The 24,014-nt window shown below is 40.4% G+C and overlaps 1 protein-coding gene across 1 annotated transcript in view; it reads right to left on the reverse strand.

The window, feature by feature from the left end:
* TAF1B (TATA box-binding protein-associated factor RNA polymerase I subunit B) overlaps positions 1-24,014 on the reverse strand; it is a 193,794-nt gene that overhangs the window by 89,506 nt on the left and 80,274 nt on the right. The gene's annotated exons all lie outside the window — the stretch shown is intronic.

Consider the following 24,014-nt stretch of genomic DNA (forward strand, 5'->3'; position numbering starts at 1 on the left):
GATGCCCTTGTGTATTTCTACTAACTCGGTCACCTGGTTTTAGACTCTGATTTAGGCACGCTGCCACCAGCAGAGATTGGTAATAAGTAGGATGTCTTTTTCATCCACACCTACTCTGAGAAGGGCTTGGATCATATTCTGGTGCTGACAGTGATCAAATGTCTTGGTGTAATCTTTGAAACACAAGAACATGTCACAGCTCACATCCCTGCATTTCTGAACAAGTATTTGCCTTGCGGATGCCCAGGGAGTTGCGGAATGCAAATTGCGTATCTCCTACATATATTTCACACTGCTTCCCCACACCCTATACTATTCAACTAGCCCATAGAAGTACCTTAATATTTTCCTTTCAAATACATCCAGGCATCTTTCATCAGAATTTGACAACACCCAAGTTTCAGTATAGAAGATGGTTGCCAAGTTGTACTTCCTCTTAAAACAAAGATCACCACCACCACCCAAGTTTCAGAAGCATATGACAGGACTGGTCACATTAGAACTTCACACATTATCATCTTAGGGGCTTTAAATGATTCCTGAGACCACAAAGGCACCTATTTGCAGAAAGTACTCTCTTCTAGACATCAGTACCAAAATTGTTTTTGTACTTCTTATCCAAGGTCAAACTATTTACAACTTGTACCTTATATGAACCGGTTGCTTTATGACCAGATCCATTCATACAACCCTTCTGGGTTACGGGCAAATATTTTGTTTTAGTTCCTGTAGTTTGCAAATGCATCTTTCTTGCAGCTTTTTCTAATAATTGAACAAAGGCCTCTTTCAAGATCGCTCTGCATTCTTCCTATTGTAACAATATCATCTGCATATGCTAAAACCAAAACAAATTAAAAATTGCTACTGTTGAGTATCTATCATTAATGGGTTAGTTTTGAAATTATTGCAGTAATGCTATCTAATAGAGATGAGGGAGAGCAGAAGAGACAGGGCATACTTCAACTAATAATGGTCAGTCAGTGTAATGTTGTTACTGTTGATAAGTTTTAGGGCTTAGTATAATGTAGATCACGTTTTGTTTTTCTTCCAGCTCGGCCATATTAAGAGTTCTTTCCCTTTGACACCTTTTTTCCTAATTTGCCATGTTTTTCTCCTCATTTTAGTGGTCATCATCATTATCTTCCTGTTGAATAGGGGCTGATGACTACAGGGGTTCGCAGCTTATAAAAACAATCATGACAACCACTACCACATTTGTCAGTTAGTTACCATGGCTACTGAACAATATTTCCACATCAGCAAGCGTCAGCCTGCAGAAGAACCTAAAGGAAATTAAGATCCTAATCTGGATGTCATTTGAATTGAAGTGGACAACCAAGTCCTCCAAGTAGTCAACTACTACGTCACATCATCAAGCTTGATAAAAGCAACCAGACTGCAGATAAGGCAAAATGGCCTGACATGAGCGGCTTTCAGGAATCTTTCGGTCAACCTCAAGAACTCCTCTAAGCCAATCAACCTCAAATGAAAGATATACAAGTTGTGTGTATTGCCGGTCGCTACATAAAGTCTCAAGACAGCAATGCTCACACAGAGCAATGCCCAGCACCAAAATACTTGCCAATGTTCCATCAAATCAACCATGCTTGAGAACAGCCTCAGAGTGCAGAATGGGGCGATTGGAAGCACAATGGTGTCACAGACGTTGAGACACACATTGGCAGCCTCAAGCAGCACTGAACAGGTCACATCGCAAGGCAGAGCGACAAGCAGTGGACAAAGAAACGCCTCCAGTGGCAACGAAGAACCATCAGGCAAAATGTTGGCAGACTGCAGTTCAGGTGGTGAGATATCATCAGGATTAAATTTTATCCTATGGCTTCTTCTAGTGCTAGAAGTGCCGCAGGACATGTTCGGTAGGTTGGGACGAAAAAACTCGAATTCTTATTTCCAAGTTGTAATACCGCGGAAAAGTTGTGAATTGGGGAGAATAAAATGGTAAACAAAAAGAAACAAAATAGTTTTATTTCTTCCGGTCACGCTCATGCTCTAAAGTTTGCCGAAATTTGGAAAAATGTATATTTTTACGATAATTTTCTACCTTGTTTAACTTGTCAATATTTAAATGTAATAGCTCTAGTCGACTCTTACCTAAACCATTAATGATTTAGAAAAAAAAGAATGGTTCAAAAGGTTAAGATCTTTTGCTTGTGCAACAGCTGTCAAATCTAACAAATTCTCGTGCCCGCCGTAACTTGCTCGGGTCAAAGACTCTGACGCTCCGCCCACCTACCACTCTCGCCACCACGCCGCGCCATTGTTGTGTCAGTCTGCACTTATCCCTCATGTTTGATGTGTGTTTCATTCACTCTTCCATATACTATTGTGGCATTTGCATCTCCTGTATTTCGATGTTTGTTTTGTGTTATGACATTTTTGTGTAACTTTGTGACTTAACGGTGGTATACTATGGCTGTACCTAAGAAACTCATCACAAGACAGGCATTTGATTGCCCTATATTTGGTGCACCTAAAGACTTTTTTTTTCATCAAACAAGCTTCTTACTGGTGAGGACATGATTTGGTGTTGTTCACAGGAGGGATACGACTTGGCGCTTAAAGTTAATAATAAGATCGTCAGTTTTTCACACGTTGCCAGTACAGTAGCTAACAAAACAACAGGTTTGTATCGGAAAGCATCCCTCCCAATGGTTACAGATAAGAGAATTGTGCAACTTATAAAAGCGTTGCATGATAAATATTATACCATTCAAAAATCATATATTCGGGATAAGAATAAAGGTTTGTTCAAGCAGAAAATTGACGAGTTAAAGCAAAAATACTCACTGCTTTTTGACGTAGCAGCTTGCAAATGCCCCATTGTTATTAATTGCATTTTTAACAGATGAGATTCAGATTCATCATCCAGGGTTAAATGGCTGTCACGTGATCTCCTTTCCAATGATTTAATACGTTTCTTTGTTTCAGATACACCCAACTCCCCAATTTTACCTATTCCGTGTGCTCATAATAAGTAAACAAATCTTAGCTCAATAGCAGGTATTTTGTTTGATTTTGCATAAACACAGTTGACAGTTATATCGCATTTACATAAATCACGGGTTCCGTTACAAATGCAATTAACAACAATGGGGCATTTGCAAGCCGCTATCTCAAAAAGCAATGAGAATTTTTGCTTAAACTTGTGTCAATTTTCTGCTTAAACGAATCTTTATTCTTATTCCGAGTATATGATTTTTGAATGCTGTAATATTTATCACGCAACGCTTTTATAAGTTGCACAATTCTCTTATCTGCAACCATTGGGATGGATGCTTTCTGATACAAACCAATTATTTTGTTAGCTACTGTACTGGCAATGTGTGAAAAACTGATGCTCTTATTATTAACTTTAAGCGATAAATGGTATCTCTCCTGTGAACAACACCGAATCACGTCCTCACCAGTAGGAAGTTTGTTTCATAAAAAGTCTTAAGGTGCACCAAATATAGGGCAACCAAATACCTGTCTTGTGATGAGTTTCTTAGGTACAGCCATAGTATACCACCGTTAAGTCACAAAGTTACACAAAAATGTCATAACACAAAACAAACAACGGAATACAGTAGATGCAAATTCCACAATAGTAACTGGAAGAGCGAATGAAACACACATCAAACACAAGGTATAAGTGCAGACTGACACAACAATGGCACGGCGTGGTGGCGAGAGTGGTAGGCGGGCAGAGCGTCAGGGTCTTTGACTGAGCGACTTACTACGAGCGCGAGAATTTGTTCGATTTGACGGCTGTTGCGTGAGCAAAAGACCTTAACCAATTTGAACCATTCTTTTTTCTAAATAATTATTGGTTCAAGTAAGAGCCGACTAGAGCTATTACATTTAAATATTGACAAGTTAAGCAAGGTAGAAAATTATCGTAAAAATATACATTTTTCCGAATTTTGGCAAACTTTAGAGCACGTGCATGACCAGAAGAAATAAACCTATTTTGTTTCTTTTTTTACCCCGTTTTATTCTCCCCAATTCGCAACTTTTCTGCGGTATTACGACTTGGAAAAAAGAACTCGAGTTTTTTCGGCCCACCCTAATGTTCGGCTTGCTTGGTGCAGTCTTTCTATTTGACACCTATGGTCAACCAGCACGTATGGATGTGGGATGATGGGGTAAGGAGAAGGTGAAACCCAGTGTCCACACATAGCCTACTCTCAAGGAATAAAATAAAAGGGTTGACGTCTCCATATGGCAGACAAATTGCCATCAACAGCATCATATGCCCTCACTCCATATGGACACTGCAGAGAGGTTTGGAATTGAACCCAGGCTTTTGGCATGCAATCTAGTCATTAGAAATTGAATGCCACCACCTATCCTGTCTAGCCAGCCAACATTCTGATGGTGAATTATGGGGAGAGACTGGCTGTGGAGAGCTGCTAGCAGAGCCATCTGGAAAGTGATGGAAGAGGCCTACATAGAGAAGTGGACAGCTATGGTCTGATGATGATGACAAAGCCAATGCTCTCTGTTGTTGGACTCAGACTATCTGATGCTCGGGATCTGAGGAACTTTTACGCAGGAATAAAAGAGCCGTATGGTCCATCTCCTCTTCAACAGGTACACTGAAAACTGCTGACAATTCTACCATTCTTACCGACATCCATGAAATCCTGGAGTGCTGAAAGGAGCACTTCTCCACCCTTAGAATCATCCTTCCACTGCTGATGAATACTTTCTTACTTTCTTCGTGATGTGCCTCAACAGCCCAAACAACGATGGATGGCAGTTCACCCAACTTATCAAGAAGTCAGTGCAACTCTCAATAGTCTGAAACCCAGAAATGCACCTAGGCTGGATAACATCCCTCAGGAGTTAATTCAAGCTGGTGGTCAATCACTCAAAATTTTGTAAGACTGAGAAGTACCTAGCGAACAAAAAAATGCCACTAACATCACAATCTTCACGAAAGACTATTGCAGTGTCTGTGGTAACTATCACAGTATATCACTACTATCTATTGTAGGTGAAATTCTAGCAAGAATTCTGCTTAACCGCCTCCAGGTTATCTCTGAGAGTCCTCCAGCAGTCCCACTGTGGGTTTCGAACTTCTGGAGGCACAACTTATCTGATCTTCTGTGCAAGGCAACTTCAGGAAAAATGCAGAGAGCAACAGAATCCTCTCTTCTTATCTTTTATGACCTGGGAAAGGCATTTGACTCTGTTCCAAGATCTGCTATGTGAGCGGCACTGAAACACTTTGGCTGTCAGAGCTTTGTTGATCTGGTTCAGGCCCTCCATGATGGCATGACCGGACAGATTTGCCATCAGAATAGGATCTCGGATGAATTTCCTATTACTCATGGACTGGAACAGGGGTGTGTGCTAACTTCAACACTATTTACATTATATTCGGCTGCCATGCTACATGAATCTTCTAAAAACAGCCCAGGTGTGGAGGTTAGGTATCGTTTCAATGGAGGGCTTTCCAACCTAGCAACACTTCGCTCCCGGAGACTCACCCAGGTTACAAAGGTAACCAAAATGTTGTATGCAGATGAGCTGGTGCATCACCTTCACTCACACCAGAGGACTTGCAACAGTCATTTAATTGCTACAAGAGTGCATGTGATTATTTTGGTCTCACTATTAATGTTCAAAAGACCAAGGTCCAGGTACAACCTTCATCAGGCACAACCCTTCCACATTTGAACATTCAACATTTCAACAACCCTACCTCAGATACTACTCTAGAGCAGGTAGACGACTTCTCGTACTTGGGAAATATCCTATCTGTGCGCTGTACCTGTGAGCAAGATGTGGAGAAGAGAATTGGTGCTGCCCATGCAGCATTTGGACGACTTTTTTTTTTTTTTTGCTTTACGTCACATTGACACAGATAGGTCTTATGGCGACGATGGGACAGGAAAGGCCTAGGAGTGGGCAGGAAGCGGCCATGGCCTTAATTAAGTTACAGCCCCAGCATTTGCCTGGTGTGAAAATGGGAAACCACGGAAAGCCATCTTCAGGGCTGCCGACAGTGGGGTTTAAACCCACTATCTCCCAGATGCAAGCTCACAGCTGCGTGGCCCTAACTGCACGGCCAACTCGCCCGGTTTGGACGACTATCACACCAGTTGTTCATGAATAAAGACCTGACCGTGAAGACGAAACTCATAGTGTACCATGCTGCTGTCATCACAACATTACTGTATGGTTGTGAAACTTGGGCACTGTACAGACGTAACTTGAAGAAGCTTCAGCGTTTCCACCAGCCAAAAATTTGATCAATCCTTAGTATCAAGAGGAAAGACTATGTCAACAACATTGTTCTTGAGGAATCGCATGCCAAGAGCATAGAATCGTCCATCATTGGTCATCAGCTTAGGTGGATTGGCCATGTTCGTTGGATGAGTGATTCCAGATTTCCACACCAAATCCTGTATGGTGAACTTGTTCCGGCACCAGACCTCATGGAGTCCCCATGAGGCACTACAAGGACCTAAATAAGCACACTATGAAGATGACAGGTCCCAACCCACAAATCTGGGACACGCTTCCTAAGATTGTACAATATGGTGTTGGACCATCCCTGCTGCTGTCGATCTGTTTGAAGGGGAACGACGCAGATGTGAAGAGCCAGGAGGGAAGTACAAAAACTCTGTACCGCACAACTACGTCCTCCTCCAACAATACTGTGCAATCTGTGTGGACACTTAATCCATGCTAGAATTGGTCTGTTCAACCATCGAAAGTACATCCACAGGCAGAATTGAGTTTATTGGTAAAAGTTAATTACTCAGAAACGAGTAAATCCGCCACCGACGATTATTAACATGAATTCATATGAACGAACACTATTGTCGCGGCCACCAAATTAGGCGGGTGAGGAAAACTGCGCTGTCTTCAGATACGGGAACGGCGAAGCGACAGATGGTCGAGAGTCGCTTACCCCCAGGCACGGATTGGCAACGTTGATCGTGCAGTGCTGTCAAACTGAAGTCCATCTGCTCCAGGCCACCTTACCCGAGTCATTCCCTGTCAAGCAGTTGTTGAGCTCACATCGTAAGTGCAGTTAAAGATGGATAGTGAATGTGAATTGATTTGGGCTCAAGTCAAGAAAGAAGTGGCAGAGAGGAACAAGACATTCAAAGTAAGGGCGTAGAAAAACTCACGTTAGAGGCGCGCGGCTGTGAGCCTGCATCCGGGAGATAGTAGGTTCGAATCCCACTATCGGCAGCCATGAAGATGGTTTTCCGTGGTTTCCAATTTTCACACCAGGCAAATGCTGGGGCTGTACCTTAATTAAGGCCACGGCCGCTTCCTTCCAGCTCCTAGGCCTTTCCTGTCCCATCGTCGCCATAAGACCTATCTGTGTCGGTGCGATGTGAAGCCCCTAGCAAAAAAAAAAAAAACTCGTGTCAGAAGCTATTGACCGTGTGACTGCTGCAGATTGGGGAAAAGTGCTTCAATCACGCGGAAAATGTTCAAAGAGACGATTGGGCCAAGGAAATAGTAAGGGATGAAAGAATGGAGCCATTCATCATCAGTGTAAAAGACGACTCGACAGATAGTGAGATGAGTGATGACAGTGACTAAGACTGCCTTGAAGCCAGAAACCGATTCTTACTTCGTTGTAAATTAATGTAAACCTATTCTTTAAAGTAGTTCTTTTTCTATATTATTTGGTACAATATACAGTATTCAAATATTTAAAGTTATAATGTAATAAAACTGATACGGATTAATATGTAATCCGAAAGTATTTACGGGGTCTTGCAGCCTGTGCTGGTGCGCGCGCCCCTCAGCTTACATGATCGCTTTCCGGGCCATTTTTCGGGAAAATTACAAGACTCATAGAAATATGTTTCAGATAAAAAATATAAGTCAGGCGATTTTTTACATTTTTCCCGCAGACAAACTTCTATTGGCTGAAGAAATAAAAACTTGGTCGCTTACTGAAATTTTCAATACATGATTCTACGGATTTAAACTTACTCGTTCAAGATTTTATTTTTTATAATTATTTCAAGTGGTTTATATGGAAAATAGTTATACCACTGGAATCAGCAGTCTTTTCTGAAGCTTGTAGTATAATTTGTATCGAAACATTGTATGAAGTAACATCAGGGGCTTGAGAGAGAACAACTTGCCTCGCGCTCCGAAATGATGTGTTCAGTTAGACATTTCTTCGCCAGTTGCTACATAACCTTGGCAACAGCGTAATTTCTCTGACCCGCCTACTTTCGTGGCCGCGACAATAATCATACAGTTTTACAAAGCATTGGAAACTAGTCTTCTCACCAACACCGCTACTTAAACTATAACTTGTTACAAACTGAGAATGTGACAGCTCGGAGTTACATTGTTATGTTTTTGCTGAAATATAAAACAGTTATCTGACACTATCAAAGGTCTCAATAACCAGCATTCAACAATGGATGGAGATTTCAAAGTGCTATGAGTGATTTATCACTAGGTATCAATCATAGACAAGGGTCTTGCTAGTAACCAGTGAGTAACAATAAATGAATTTAAAATAAACTATCAAAAACTTGCATGTTTTTCCTGAAATGAGAGACAAATATAACTGAATGAATTTAGGCTTCACCAAAAATATCAGTTCTAGTTTTATTCTATTTTAATACAATTTGCTTAATCAACATTTATTTTTTATCTGAAAGTGCACAGGTTTTGCACCCAAGTAAGTAACTTCACTTCATGTGACAAATGCGACAAGACATTTTAACACCACTGGAAGAGAAACTCTCATCCCATGCTACAAATGCGACAAAACATTCTATCAAGAAGAGACTTGGAAAATCCACAGAAAGAATTCCGTTGCCTTCAAGATCGTGAGAACATCGTAGAAGAAAGAATATTACGGCACAGTTCGGCAAGTACCGAAATTGATAGCAGCCAACTACTACAACCGTTCAGCAAACTACATGGCTAGGAAACAGCTGTTCAAAAAACAGGTCAGATTCTTGTGCGTCGTGCTGTATTTATGATACTTATGGTATATGATAATATGTTTCATGTGTCTACTATTTCATGTGTTCACTGAAAAATATCACATCATTGTGATAGTGGTAGCTTTTACTTCTGAATTTTACATCATCGTTAAACTTGGTGTGTAAAGAAAGTTATGAAAGATGAAGTGTAAGATTGTTGCTGTGCTATGATACTAATGTGCTTTTGTTAAGATCGTACATTTTATAGTTGTCTTCGAGATTGAACTGTACTTGTGTTTGTGGCACGTAAATACACTTAAAATGGCTATCTTCCCTTAATTGTGGTTAGAAGTACATACATACATACATACATACATACATACATACATACATACATACATACATTATAGGTGTGCAAACTGAATACCATTGTGGTGATATATACGTATGCGAGTGAAGTGCAGTTACGTAATTGTGAAGTGTATAAATGTACTTATATGTGTGATATTATTAATACTCAATTCTGGTGAGAAACTGTTTATCTGACGATGTTTTGCATATTATTTAAATTTTCTGCTGGTGAATAACAGCATGTTCATGTTTGTGGGTTACTGTAGTCACGTCCTAGTTCGTGAACCATGGGCAATGGCTGAGTGGCCTAGTAAGTGGTCCTGAGAGTCAGGATACCAATTGCTATGGAATGGGATTGGACATCTCGGACATATTCTGAGTCATGGCCCTCCTTGTGCTCAGGCGGCTAGGACTATACAATTCACCGGTGGTCCATAACCCGTTAGAGGAGAGATCCTCACTTGGAGTATGTGCAAGTAGGGCAGCATCCTGCTTCATGAATTTACCGAGCTCAGAACACTTTAAGCAAGCCTCGGACCTATGGGAGTAATGGAGTCCCACTCCCATTTGACAGGCGAGGGACTCCTTGGAAACAACTTGGCAAACGAAATGGAATTCGATGGGGAGCTATCAATATTAATGCGGCTTATGGAAGAAAGAAGGTAGAACTGGCTGAGTCAGCAAAGAGGATACATCTGGATGTGCTAGGAGTAAGTGATATTCGGGTAAGGGGAGATAATGAGGAAGAGATAGGAGATTATAAAGTGTACTTGACGGGTGTTAGAAAGGGAAGGGCAGAGTCTGGGGTAGGGCTCTTTATCAGGAACACGATTGCACGCAACATAGTTTCGGTTAGGCACGTAAATGAGCGAATGATGTGGGTAGATTTGTCAGTGGGAGGAATTAGGACAAGAATTGTGTCCGTGTATTCACCATGTGAGGGTGCAGATGAGGATGAAGTTGACAAGTTTTATGAAGATTTGAGTGACATCGTGGTCAGGGTCAACAGCAATGATAGAATAGTGCTAATGGGCGATTTCAATGCGAGAGTTGGGAATAGAACTGAAGGATTTGAAAGGGTGATTGGTAAATGTGGGGAAGATATGGAAGCTAATGGGAATGGGAAGCGTTTGCTGGACTTCTGTGCTAGTATGGGTTTAGCTATTACGAATACATTCTTCAAGCATAAGGCTATTCACCGCTACACATGGGAGGCTAGGGGTACCAGATACATTATAAACTATATCTTAACAGACTTTGAATTCAGGAAATCTGTTAGGAATGTACGAGTTTTTCGCGGATTTTTCGATGATACAGACCACTATCTGATCTGTAGTGAACTAAGTATCTCTAGGCCTAGGGTAGAGAAAGTGAAATATGTCTGCAAACGAATAAGGGTAGAAAATCTCCAGGACGAGGAAATTAGACAGAAGTACATGGATATGATTAGTGAGAAGTATCGAATAGTAGACAGTAAGCAGGTTCAGGATATAGAATATGAATGGGTGGCATACTGGGATGCCGTAGTAAAAGCAGCAAGGGAATGCCTAGGAACAACTGTGTGTAAAGATGGGAAAAGGCGAACATCTTGGTGGAATGATGAAGTGAGAGCAGCCTGTAAACGTAAAAAGAAGGCCTATCAGAAATGGCTCCAAACAAGGGCCGAGGCAGATAGGGATTGGTACGTAGATGAAAGAAACAGAGCGAAACAAATAGTTGTTGAATCCAAAAAGAAGTCATGGGAAGATTTTTGGTAATAACCTGGAAAGGCTAGGTCAAGCAGCAGGGAAAACTTTCTGGACAGTAATAAAGAATCTTAGGAAGGGAGGGAAAAAGGAAATGAACAGTGTTTTGAGTAATTCAGGTGAACTCATAATAGATCCCAGGGAATCACTGGAGAGGTGGAGGGAATATTTCGAACATCATCTCAATGTAAAAGGAAATCATCATGGTGGTGTTGCAAACAGCCAAGCTCATGGGGAGGAGGAAAATGATGTTGGTGAAATTATGCTTGAGGAAGTGGAAAGGATACTAAATAAACTCCATTGTCATAAGGCAGCAGGAATAGATGAAATTAGACCTGAAATGGTGAAGTATAGTGAAGTATAGTGGGAAGGCAAGGATGAAATGGCTTTATAGAGTAGTAAAATTAGCGTGGAGTGTTGGTAAGGTACCTTCAGATTGGACAAAAGCAGTAAATCTATAAGCAAGGGAACAGGAAGGATTGCAACAACTATCGAGGTATCTCACTGATTAGTATACCAGGCAAAGTATTCACTGGCATCTTGGAAGGGAGGGTGCGATCAGTCGTTGAGAGGAAGTTGGATGAAAACCAGTGTGGTTTCAGACCACAGAGAGGCTGTCAGGATCAGATTTTCAGTATGCGCCAGGTAATTGAAAAATGCTACGAGAGGAATAGGCAGTTGTGTTTATGTTTCGTAGATCTAGAGAAAGCATATGACAGGGTACCGAGGGAAAAGATGTTCGCCATACTGGGGGACTATGGAATTAAAGGTAGATTATTAAAATCAATCAAAGGCATTTATGTTGACAATTGGGCTTCAGTGAGAATTGATGGTAGAATGAGTTCTTGGTTCAGGGTACTTACAGGAGTTAGACAAGGCTGTAATCTTTCACCTTTGCTGTTCGTAGTTTACATGGATCATCTGCTGAAAGGTATAAAATGGCAGGGAGGGATTCAGTTAGGTGGAAATGTAGTAAGCAGTTTGGCCTATGCTGACGACTTGGTCTTAATGGTAGACTGTGCAGAAAGCCTGCAGTCTAATATCTTGGAACTTGAAAATAGGTGCAATGAGTATGGTATGAAAATTAGCCTCTCGAAGACTAAATTGATTTCAGTAGGTAAGAAATTCAACAGAATTGAATGTCAGATTGGTGATACAAAGCTAGAACAGGTCGATAATTTCAAGTATTTAGGTTGTGTGTTCTCCTAGGATGGTGATATAGTGAGATTGAATCAAGGTGTAGTAAAGCTAATGCAGTGAGCTCGCAGTTGCGATCAGCAGTATTCTGCAAGAAGAAAGTCAGCTCCCAGACGAAACTATCTTTACATCGGTCTGTTTTCAGACCAACTTTGCTTTACGGGAGCGAAAGCTGGGTGGACTCCGGATATCTTATTCATAAGTTAGAAGTAACAGACATGAAAGTAGCAAGAATGATTGTTGGTACAAACAGGTGGGAACAATGGCAGGAGGGTACTCGGAATGAGGAGATAAAGGCTAATTTAGGAATGAACTTGATGGATGAAGCTGTACGCATAAACCGGCTTCGGTGGTGGGGTCATGTGAGGCGAATGGAGGAGGATAGGTTACCTAGGAGAATAATGGACTCTGTTGTGGAGGGTAAGAGAAGTAGAGGAAGACCAAGACGACGATGGTTAGACTCGGTTTCTAACAATTTAAAGATAAGAAGTATAGAACTAAATGAGGCCACAACACTAGTTGCAAATCGAGGATTGTGGCGACGTTTAGTAAATTCTCAGAGGCTTGCAGACTGAACGCTGTAAGGCATAACAGTCTATAATGATAATGTATGTATGTATGTATGTATGTATGTATGTATGTATGTATGTATGTATGTATGTATGTATGTATGTATGTATGTATGTATGTAAGTATGTATGTACGTATGAATAACAGCCTGTTAAATATCAAGGAATAAACTCCTCTCTTTTCAAGAAGATAGTCAACCAAAGAGAATAACAGCATTGAGAATACCCACTGGTGAATAACAGCATACTAAATATCAAGGAATAAACTTTCTCCTTTTTCAAGTTAGCAAACCAAAGAGAAATAACAGTGTTTCATTACTCAGTTTGGAAACATACAGTTGTGAATGAGACATTGTTCAGTGGTCTAACAATCTATTACTTAATTAATTAGTAATTAACTAACTTATATCGTGTTCAATTTGTTCAAAATGTCTTAATTCTCATCTGCGATTAGGACCATTTTATAAGTGTAATAATTCTGTAAGTTCATGGTTATTTCCGGAAGTGACATCTGCAGGGTCATACATACGAGAGAACTGGCAAGATGGCTCCCATAGAGAATTAAGGAACATGGCTGTCAACAGTAATTCGACATCACCAAATAACCCTTCATCAGGGAAAGAGAAAATGTGCAGAACATGCAAAAAAGTCTCTGATAAGGATTGTGACGCAATTGAATGCGAGGAACCATGTAGCTCATGGTACCACAAAACCTGCTCGAAAGTTACAAACGGAGAATTCGACATAATAAAGAGATCCAAATGTAAACTCACTTGGCTCTGCAACTCACGCAAACAAAAAATTTTAAAGCTGAAAGAAAGAAATGACCTGAAGGAACTACACGAGAAAGTGGAAAATGTCATCAACTTTCTGGCAAATGACACGACTATCACGACCATGAAAACAGTCGAGAAGTCACTTGAACTCGAAGAAAGGCCAACAGTGATCAAGGAATCCAATAAGAGGCAGGCTCACCCAGTGCCCCAACAGACACAAACCTCTGAAACATCACAAGAGGAAGAATCACAAATAGGTGACAACGAAATACCAGCATCTCGCCCAGAGCAAGAACCCGAGCCGGAAAGCAGAAACGGGACATACGCAGGTGCAGCCAGAAGCCATAAAAAACCTAGAGAACCCCCAGAAAACAGTAGGAATACAGGAACCAATAGAAGGAGAACTTCAAGCAGGCCCTCGATATGCATGGCTGTACATTGGGAAACTACACCGTGAAGCCACAAAAGAAAAAAATTGAAGGCATTTACAAAAACAAGGCATTACCGAAATGAAAGAGTGCGTGGAGCTGCCAACAGTTGGCCATCTAAAGGCCTTTTGCATAGGAATACCAATAGAAGATTTAGAAAAAGCGACCAACGCAAACTTCTGGCCAAGAGGAGTTACAGTCAGACGTTTTCATTTTCGTCGGTCCACAGGAGCAAGACTTGACTAGAAAGATCTCAACCCAAATGAACCAACAAGACAAAAATACACTAACACTACTCCTATGGAACTTAGAATGCCTAAGAATCTAAAAGCAGCAACCCTACCTACTTATGGAACAAATTCGACGCAGTAATAGCCACTGAAACTTTCCTAAGAATCTAAAAGCAGCAACCCTACCTACTTTTGGAACAATTTAGACGCAGTAATAGCCACTGAAACTTTCCTCTCAGAGCCCATCGACGAACCCCTCTTCTACAATACACATGCACTGGCAACAACAAAAGAACACGGCAGACCAAAAGGAGGCGTAATCGTCATGTATAACAACACCATAGAAAAACTCAAAGCAAAACACACAGAAGAAAACACAGTTGTCATGAAAGCTGACAGACTAACTATCATAGGACTCTACACAAGTCCAACACAAACAGTCGACGATACAGTAGAACAGATAATTAATGCAATCTCAATGACAAGGGAAGAAGAAAATGTGATCCTGGAAGGAGACCTAAACTGCAGACTGGACAAGCCTGACCAAAAAACAGCTCTGGTTTTGGAATTACTACACGAAGAAGGGTTCACACTGGTCAATAAAGAGGAAGAAAAGACATACCTTGCGCCTAATGGATCCAGTACAATAGACATGGTCTTCTACAGAGGAAAACACATTAAAATAAAATCACAAGAAGTGCTGGAATGATGAACAGTTGCCCCACTGAAAAAACACCTACCAGTCTGCACCATATTTGCCCTATCAGGGGTGTCGGCATTGCCGAAAACCTCCAATACACAGAAGATCTCAAGGAAGCTGAACAATGATATATTAGAAAAGAGAAAGGAACTCCTAGGAAATGTTCCAAGCCAAATAGAAGAAGGACTGCTCCAATCTGCACTGGACTCCATTCTGTTGTATATACATAGTACACAATTGCTGAAGAAAACAAGAATAGCACAGCCCTGGTTTGACGCAGAATGCTACCGCACCAGAAAAGAAGCCCTACACCTCCTCCACAGAGCAAAACACACAAATACACCAGACAACCTGAAAGCATATGCACAAAAGAGGAAAGAATACAAGAAGCTAAACCTGCTCAAAATAGCAAATCACAGGAACAGCACTTCATTCAACTTTACAACAAGAATGACTTAGAACAAGCATACGAAACCGAAGAGACATACACTATAGAATCTGAATCAATAACTGAGGATGAAGTAAGATAAGCCATCATAGAATCTAAAAAAGGAAAAGCAGCAGGACCAGACGAGGTGTTCAACGAAAACCTCATAGAAACTCTTGAACAACTCGCCCAGCTGTGGATGATGATGTTTAACAAATGCCTCACATCAGGAAAAATACCAGAGGATTGGAGGAAGTCGATTATCATCTTGTTATACAAGGGCAAAGGTGACATAGAGGACCTCAACGCATACAGAAGAATTGCACTTGAGAACAACATCTTCAAGATATTCTCCAAAATCCTGACGAACAGACTCTACTCACTAACAGACGCCTTAATGCCGGAAACACAGTTCGGATTCAGGAAGGGAAGAGGAACCCTTCATGCAGTTGCTAACCTCCTACAAGACATACATGATGCACCTGTCGAGGAAATTCTACACTGTAGATTTCATAAAAGCCTTTGACCAGCTGAACAGACAAATACTCATGAAGAAACTTGAAAGTATGACAGGAAAGGATAATCCAACAACAGCTGCTATCAAAACCCTGCTCACCTACAACAAAATCATAATCAAAGATGGCGTGACGACCTCAGAAAACATAATACAAACCAATGGCGTTTTACAAGGAGACCCGATTAGCCCAACGCTATTCAACATCGTCATGTCAGACGTCACAGACATCCTACAAAAGGACTCGGTGAAATTCTACCTCTACGCAGATGACATCGTATTAGGCTCGCACGACAGGGAGGCCCTGCAAGACACTGTAGACCAAATCCAGGAATGGGTCGAAAACAACCAACTCCAGCTGAATACCAACAAGACAGTGCAAATGATCTTCAGGAGGGGAGGAAGAACCTCTGCACAAGACAAAATATACTACGGAGCGGAAGAGTTAAAGATCGTAAACTCCTTCAAGTACCTAGGCATCACCCTACAACCATCAGGATCATCCTACAAAATTCACATATGGGAGAGGGCAGCTGCCGCCATAAAAGCCATTTACGACATTAAAAATCTGACAAGACTAGCACTAGACACTGCATTAACAATTTTCTATGCAAAGATAATGCCTATTCTGACCTATGGCATTGAGCTCATATGGAACAACCTGACAACTAGAGACCTCTCGACTCTTGAGTGTGTGAAAGCAAGATACCTAAAGAGAACTTTGGGAATATACGCCTCTTCGAGACTGGCCTACAAACTTGCAAAAACGTGCTTCCTCATAGCAGACTTGAGGTTCAGACAACAGCTGCCACCGACGAAACAAGAGTCGGACCTACATCGGGACAGACAAAACAAGAGAGCGGACATCTGGCCCGAATTCTACGCAACAGATGCGATGCTAGATCGGAACTGGACGGGACCAAACAAGAATTTACGAAGCGCCATAACTAGGCTCGCGGAGCACGGTCTCCACCACAAGCTATGCACAAGAAACAGTTTCCACGAACCCTCACCAGTGTGTATGCAGCCTCTGCGGGAAGGCCTGTAAGCGCTACCACTTCAGCGAGTGCCACAAGCGCACTAAATCACTAATGGAATATAGCAAAGAACAATGAACCTTAACTCTCTGCACGTTTGTGTGCTTTTCTTATTAACAATAAGTACCTTCTTGACATTCAGCAACAATCTGTATCTATGAAGTTAAAGTTTAACAAACACAAAGTAAAAAAATCAACAGAAGACAAAATAGAACAAAATTAACATTATATAAGAAATGAAAAATTCACTAAGAAATCACACGGTAATACAAAGCAAAAGACAATACAAGAAAAAAAAGAAACTTAAAACAAGAATGAGTACACTGGCAAATATGATGAATACCAGAAAGAAGGAATTATCAAAAATTTACAAATTGTAAAGGCAGGCTTCTAGTTTCTTATTGAATTCATTATCCGATTCGGTGAATATATCGACTTCTTTTGTTACAGTGTTATAAAGTGTAACGTGAAAATGGCAACAAATATTTATTTGGCATAATGGAATTGTAACATGAAAACATCTACGAGTATTTATTTATTTATTTATTTATTTATTTATTTGGCATGTCTACTTGTGTATCGAGACGTTATCTAACATTATCGCCCATTGTTTGGAACTGTCGTCTAATTGCGGAATCTCTCATGCACATTTAATTCAAAAACTGTAACTCCCATTATTATGTCTTTGCTGGATTAATCTGATTCGCTGGATTATCAATCAATTGCTGTGCGCTTGTGCGGTGCGAACTTTGAATGCTGGGAGCTGTCTGAGTTCCGCCTTGTCTGTGTGAGCGAAGGGACAGTGTGTTGGCTGCCACCATTCAACATGGCTGGGTTAAGTAGAGCTCGTAAGAAGACATCTTGGCGTAGAGGGAGAGCGTTAGTAATGGAGAGTTACTCGCCAGGATAAGTGCAAGAATGTCAGAGCTATGCCCTTGATCTTTTGAATACTTCTCAGTGTGCTCCAACCTAATTATTTCCTTAGTGTAAGAAGAAAACTTTGTGTGTGTGTTAACCGTTTATCGGCATGGCAAGTTCTAAATGTGTTGTAAGTCTTAATATTGGATACCCCATTCCAAGTAAGTACTGGAAATTATAATTCAAGTGATCTCGTACGGCCATGGATTAAAAGTGAGCGATTTTATCGTAAATTTGACCTACATTATAACGCACACCCTTGGAAACGTCGGTTCGTTAATTAAAAACTGTAAACATCTGGTAGCAAAATTTTATTGTATCGGTTATGGACTAAATTCGTGAAAGTAATGTAACTAAATTATGCGGGAGTTTGGAATCGCTAGTTATGTCTACGAGGTTGTATTTTGTGTGTGTTGTTTAAGCTTACTGTGTTGTCGTTCATACTTTGTTTGCCTACTCACTCTTTGGGATTTTTATTATTATTTCCGCTGTGAATTATTATTATTATTATTATTATTATTATTATTATTATTATTATTATTATTATTATTATTCTGCTATTTAATGTTGATGTGTTTTCCTTCATAATTTTTATTCGTCTTCTAACTGTATTGGCATTGCCTTGGTGGGCTGATTATCGTATATGTGATCGTTATTTGCATTGTTCGGGACGTTAATTAATGACACCTCATGTACGTATTCCAGCGTAATCCAAAGCCCCTCTCATTCTAAACTATCTAAGCTGTAGGTGAACTGTTTAACAAATGCTAATGTAATTTCGTACTATCACCTCTTGGATAAATTATTATTATTATTATTTTTAATAACGTCAAGTCTGTGAAAAATTGAAATTTGCTGGTCGATATTTAACTTAATATATGCCATTCACTTAACGTTTTCTTGTCACATACTACTCACTGTTTGGGGTTCCCTGCCTTTGTTTATTATTAAGTTATGTGTCATCTCATCTTATCTGATGGACACGTATTAAATTTCGGGGGCCTTGATGCCTATTATGGGATGATGGCTTGGCGTCGGTAAATGGTTGATCCTGTTGTGTGCTTCTGTGTTCTGTTATTATGTGGGAACGTTTATAGTATTTTTCCCTTGATATTCTTCATTTAGTTGGGATTGCTTTCCACTATAATTCTATTGTGATTTTATTTGGTTTAGTTCATTTGTGTAAATTTTTTTATTCGCGGTTGGAGCAACAAATATCTTTGTACGTGTGTCCTTGTGTGTGACTTTGCGTGTGACTTATTATTTGTTTTGGTAGTGTAGCAAATTTCAATTTTAAGCAGTATTAATGGTCGCGGGCCCGCATACTGATGATCATCCAACTAATTTTTTAATGAATTTCCGTGTAGTAATTACCTAGTGTTTATCGTTCAAATATTCTGGTTACAACCAATTTTTTTAAATATTTTAATCTTTCTGTACATTAAGTTAACGTAACTGACAATTTTATTTAATGGTATCAGTTATGAGTTTTCCAATTTTGATTTTTTGAAGAAGCCAATGTTGATGTCAGCTTCTTTTATGCTAATTTAAAATTTATGAAATACTGTTTCTCATTTCAATTTTCATTGCTTTTTGTGTTTCAAAAGAAAAAAAATATATATATGTCTGTCTGTTAGTCATCAGCCCAGAGGCTGGTTGGATCCTCAAATAGCACCACCAAAGGTTATGCGGTTATAAGGAAACCCCAAAAACCAATGGCAGCACCAAAATGAGGCATACTAGGCAAGATGAGGAGTGAGGTAGTTTGCCATTGCTTTCCTCTCTGGGTAATAAGAACGACTGACCCTATGAGCAGCACCTTTCATAACACTCAGATGCACTGAATGTCATTACTCAGCACTACCCATACCCCAGCAACTACCATATTGTAACAGCCAAGGACGTTGACTGGGACTTCGGTGGAAGCTACACTTTACTCTGACCTGTGCCAAGAGATGGATGCAAAAGTACTGTATCCATCAAGAAATGACAGCAGGCAGAATATATATATAACTGTATATAAAGTATTTAAAAATGTTTATTTTTTATTTATTAAGCAAAAATTCTTTAATTTAATTTTAACATAGCCTCTTATTTGGTAGCTAGTAGTATTATCCTGGCAACCCTTCAAGTGTTAGTATTATGATCCTGCCTTTTCTCTTCCTTATTTTGGCCCTGCACGCATTGTATTTTGTGCTACTGCCTCATGGTAAGTAATTGTGTTTTGTTTTCATTTTGCCTTTATGTAATTGAGGCAGTGAGTGAGAGAGTGGGCTATGCCAGAGTAGGGTGGAACTGAGATATTTAGAGTTTTGTGTTTGCTCTAATGGGAAAAACATTCATATTAACATATAATTTATTGTTTACCTTTTCAAAGCATACATTTCAAACTCTTTAGGAAAATTATTTACAGGGTGTAATTCCATCATTTAACTGGCTCCTTAGGCCCTTTCCACCTGCAACCAACCAAACGAAATAACCTTGCATTACTACCTATAGGTTTGCTAACAGTACCTACCCAAGAATTGCCTTCATTACCTGGTTGCTATAAAACATTTAGTCCTTTATAACAGTCCGGCTCCATGGCTAAATGGTTAGCGTGCTGGCCTTTGGTCACAGGGGTCCCAGGTTCGATTCCCGGAAGGGTCAGGAATTTTAACCATAATTGGTTAATTCCCCTGGCACGGGGACTGGGTGTATGTGTCGTCTTCATCAACATTTCATCCTCATCATGACACGTAGGGCGCCTACGGGCGTCAAATCAAAAGACCTGCACCTGGCGAGCTGAAGTCTTCGGACACATCCTGGCACTAAAAGCCATACGCTATTTCATTTCATTTTATTTTATAACAAATATTTGGAACTTCAGTTGATTAAAAAAATTGAACTAATTCCAGAGTAAACAAAACATTTCAGTACCTTCAGATACCCGAGTCTTCCTCCACTCCTCAGCTGTGCTAGAGTCATCCGGCTGGAGTGCATGGTATATAGTATGGTGATTCTGCGGTATGTACAGCAGAAGAGACATCAAGTCCTTGTATTTAGCTTTATTAATACTTCTTCCTACAGGATATAGACTTTCCAATTCTGAAGGAATTAATATTCTCTTCAGTGCTTCCAGTGGTGCTTGTGTTTTTTCTCTGCGAGGCCTCCCAACATATTGCACTTCCTCCCACAGACAAAGTTCAGAATAGCTGGTTTTGTACTGTAATATACCAGGTTTATTGCAGTCTATCCTGAGAATGGCAATCTTCCGGAGTGGCATTTTAACACCTGACCTACTTCTCCTGTTTCTAACGAAGCACGATGTGGCACTGTGGAAGATTTTGAAGTCTTCATTTTTCATTTCTATAACATGAAAAGGATTCTTCACACTTGAATGTTCCACGAGACGAAGACAATCTTCTGGTGTGAATACATAGTCCGTTTCCTTTTTAGATCATCTTTTCGATGACACCTAATAATGTTCTATGCAGTCAAACTTTCCTATCATCACAAGAGCATAAAAATGAAATGGCATATGGCTTTTAGTGCCGGGAGTGTCCGAGGACATGTTCGGCTCGCCAGGTGCAGGTCTTTCTATTTGACGCCTATGAAATGATGATGAAGAAGACACATACACCCAACCCCCGTGCCGGCGAAATTAACCAATTATGGTTAAAATTCCCGACCCTGCCGGGAATCGAACCCGGGACCCCTGCGACCAAAGGCCAGCACGCTAACCATTTAGCCATGGAGCTGGACACAAGAGCATAATAAATCATATATAGGATGTTATTTTTTGTTCTGTGCAGAACAGGAGTCGGAAAAATCTTAACTTCCGTTTTCCTAAAGTATTTTCAAGTTCACTTAACACTTTAAATAGACGCGATGCAATCTCTGAAGCACCTCGCGAAGCAACTTTTTCAGCCCACATACACATGAAGGCAATTTTTTGGTTGCATATACGAATACTGAAATTGTACACCCAGAGTTGCCTTAGATAAAATACCAGTCCTGTTGGTATTATTGGGGTTGGTAAAGCTTTCTAAAGATCATACGTTATCAAGAAGTAGTCCAGCTCCATGGTTAAATGGTTAGCGCGCTGGCCTTTGGCCACAGGGTCCCGGGTTCGATTCTCGGTGGGGTCAGGAATTTTAACCATCATTGGTTAAATTCGCTGACACGAGGGCTGGGTGAATGTGTCGTTTTCATAATTTCATCTTCATCAAGACGCGCAGGTCACCCATGGACGTCAAATCAAAAGACCTGCACCTGGTGAGCCGAACATGTCCTCGGACACTCCCAGCACTAAAAGCCATACGCCATTTCATTTCATCAAGCAGTAGTCATAGTTTCCTTCGAGGCATTCAGATCGAAATGCAGAGAGAAGATTGTATGCTGCAGTTGCCCTTACTTGATGTAGCCGTATCCCTAGAGGTATGCCAGTATCATCTCTTTCTTCTCTGTATACCGTACATCTCTGCAACTGATTTCACAACTCGAAAACATTTTTTTTTTTTTTTTAACCTTCTTACTTAGTGACTTACATACAAGGGAAATTTTCTTAATATGGTACATTACTGATTTCTCATCTTCATCACTTAAATTATGCTTCTAATTACCTGCTTACCTCTGAGATCCACATGAGGTACATGATGATGATCCTTCGCGTTCAGATTCGCCTCCTTCCGGCACATTAACGTGTACTCTAATCCAAAGTTTCTACACACTTTAGCCCTTTTGCACTTATCATTTCTAACTCGTTTTTAGGTTTTCACAGCTACTCACTATTACTTCTCCTTCACTGTCCGCCATTTTGTACACAACTAACACGTGTTTGAGAATAAGCGCAGTGATTGGCCAGCTCGCATAGCCGACAAACACGCATACATGGAATGCTTCTAGCTGCTTGGTATAGCTCACTCTCTCGCTGCATAAACGTGAGATGAGTAATTCACAGAAAATATGTTCTTTAAAACAGAAAGGAAGGAGCCTGCGGAAGTCTTTGATATTTTGCACACTGAAAGATGAATGTAAGCCCTACACAAGGGTACCAATAACTCAATTTTGACAAAATCTCGGCATAGCCCACTCTCTCACTCACTGTCTCAATTGCTTTGTTATTCCTGTGTTCATTCTGATGAGGTTGCATAAAGCGTTGTCATTTTTATGAAAGGTGAATTTGACTGATGCAATGTTTTTGACCTTTGAACATGAAATAATTGGTGCTAACTTGATCATGTCTGCGGAACATGGAATGAAATGAGTTTTAACAGGTCCAAGGAATCAAATCGTCCTATTACAATTTGTATTAGTATTTGTATAGAAATTAGGGACCGTCTGGTTTTCAATGAAGGAAATTGAAATATATTCCTTGATAACTGGGTTGATGTGTCGAAAGGGCAAAAGTATTAAAAGTTTTGAAATAAAGATAACGTAGGAACTTGTTGCTTTGTATCCCCCTGTGGGTGGGGGCGGTAGAATAACACCCACGGTATCCCCAGCCTGTCGTAAGCGGCGACTGAAAGGGGTCCCAGGGGCTCTGAAATTTGGAGCGTGGGTTGGCGACCACGGGGCCCTTAGCTGAGTCCTGGCATTGCTTCCACTTACTTGCGCCAGGCTCCTCAATTTCATCTATCCTATCTGACCTCCCTTGGTCAACTCTTGTTCTTTTCCGACCCCGACACTATTAGGTTTGCGAGGGCTAGGGAGTCTTTCATTTTCACGCCCTTTGTGGCCCTTGTCTTCCTTTGGCCGATGCTTTGATATTTCGAAGTGTCGGACCCCTTCCATTTTTTCTCTCTGATTAGTGTTATATAGAGGATGGTTGCCCAGTTGTACTTCCTCTTAAAACAATAATCACCACCACTTGTTGCTTTGTATATGGGCTCCAAATTATTACAGAATACTCCAGTATGCTCCATACTGCGGTAATATATAATTTATTCAGTACAGAGGGCTGGGTAAAAGGTCTTGAAGTTCTTATCAAAAATCCTAGCATTCTTTGTTATTGTACTGATGTGATTGTTGAACATTAGCTTACTGTCAAAAATGTAATTTATGAATTCGGGTAAGAGCTACATGTTCGACATACATGATATGGACAACTACAAGTAGTACAATTTGAAGTATTCTTAAAACATTACATGTCTTCCCTTATTAAACCTTCAAAGTATTTCACCACCTTCAAAACTGTCAGCAATGAAATACTTC

Source organism: Anabrus simplex, chromosome 7 (assembly GCF_040414725.1).
Source record: "Anabrus simplex isolate iqAnaSimp1 chromosome 7, ASM4041472v1, whole genome shotgun sequence".
Classification (NCBI taxonomy): domain Eukaryota; kingdom Metazoa; phylum Arthropoda; class Insecta; order Orthoptera; family Tettigoniidae; genus Anabrus; species Anabrus simplex.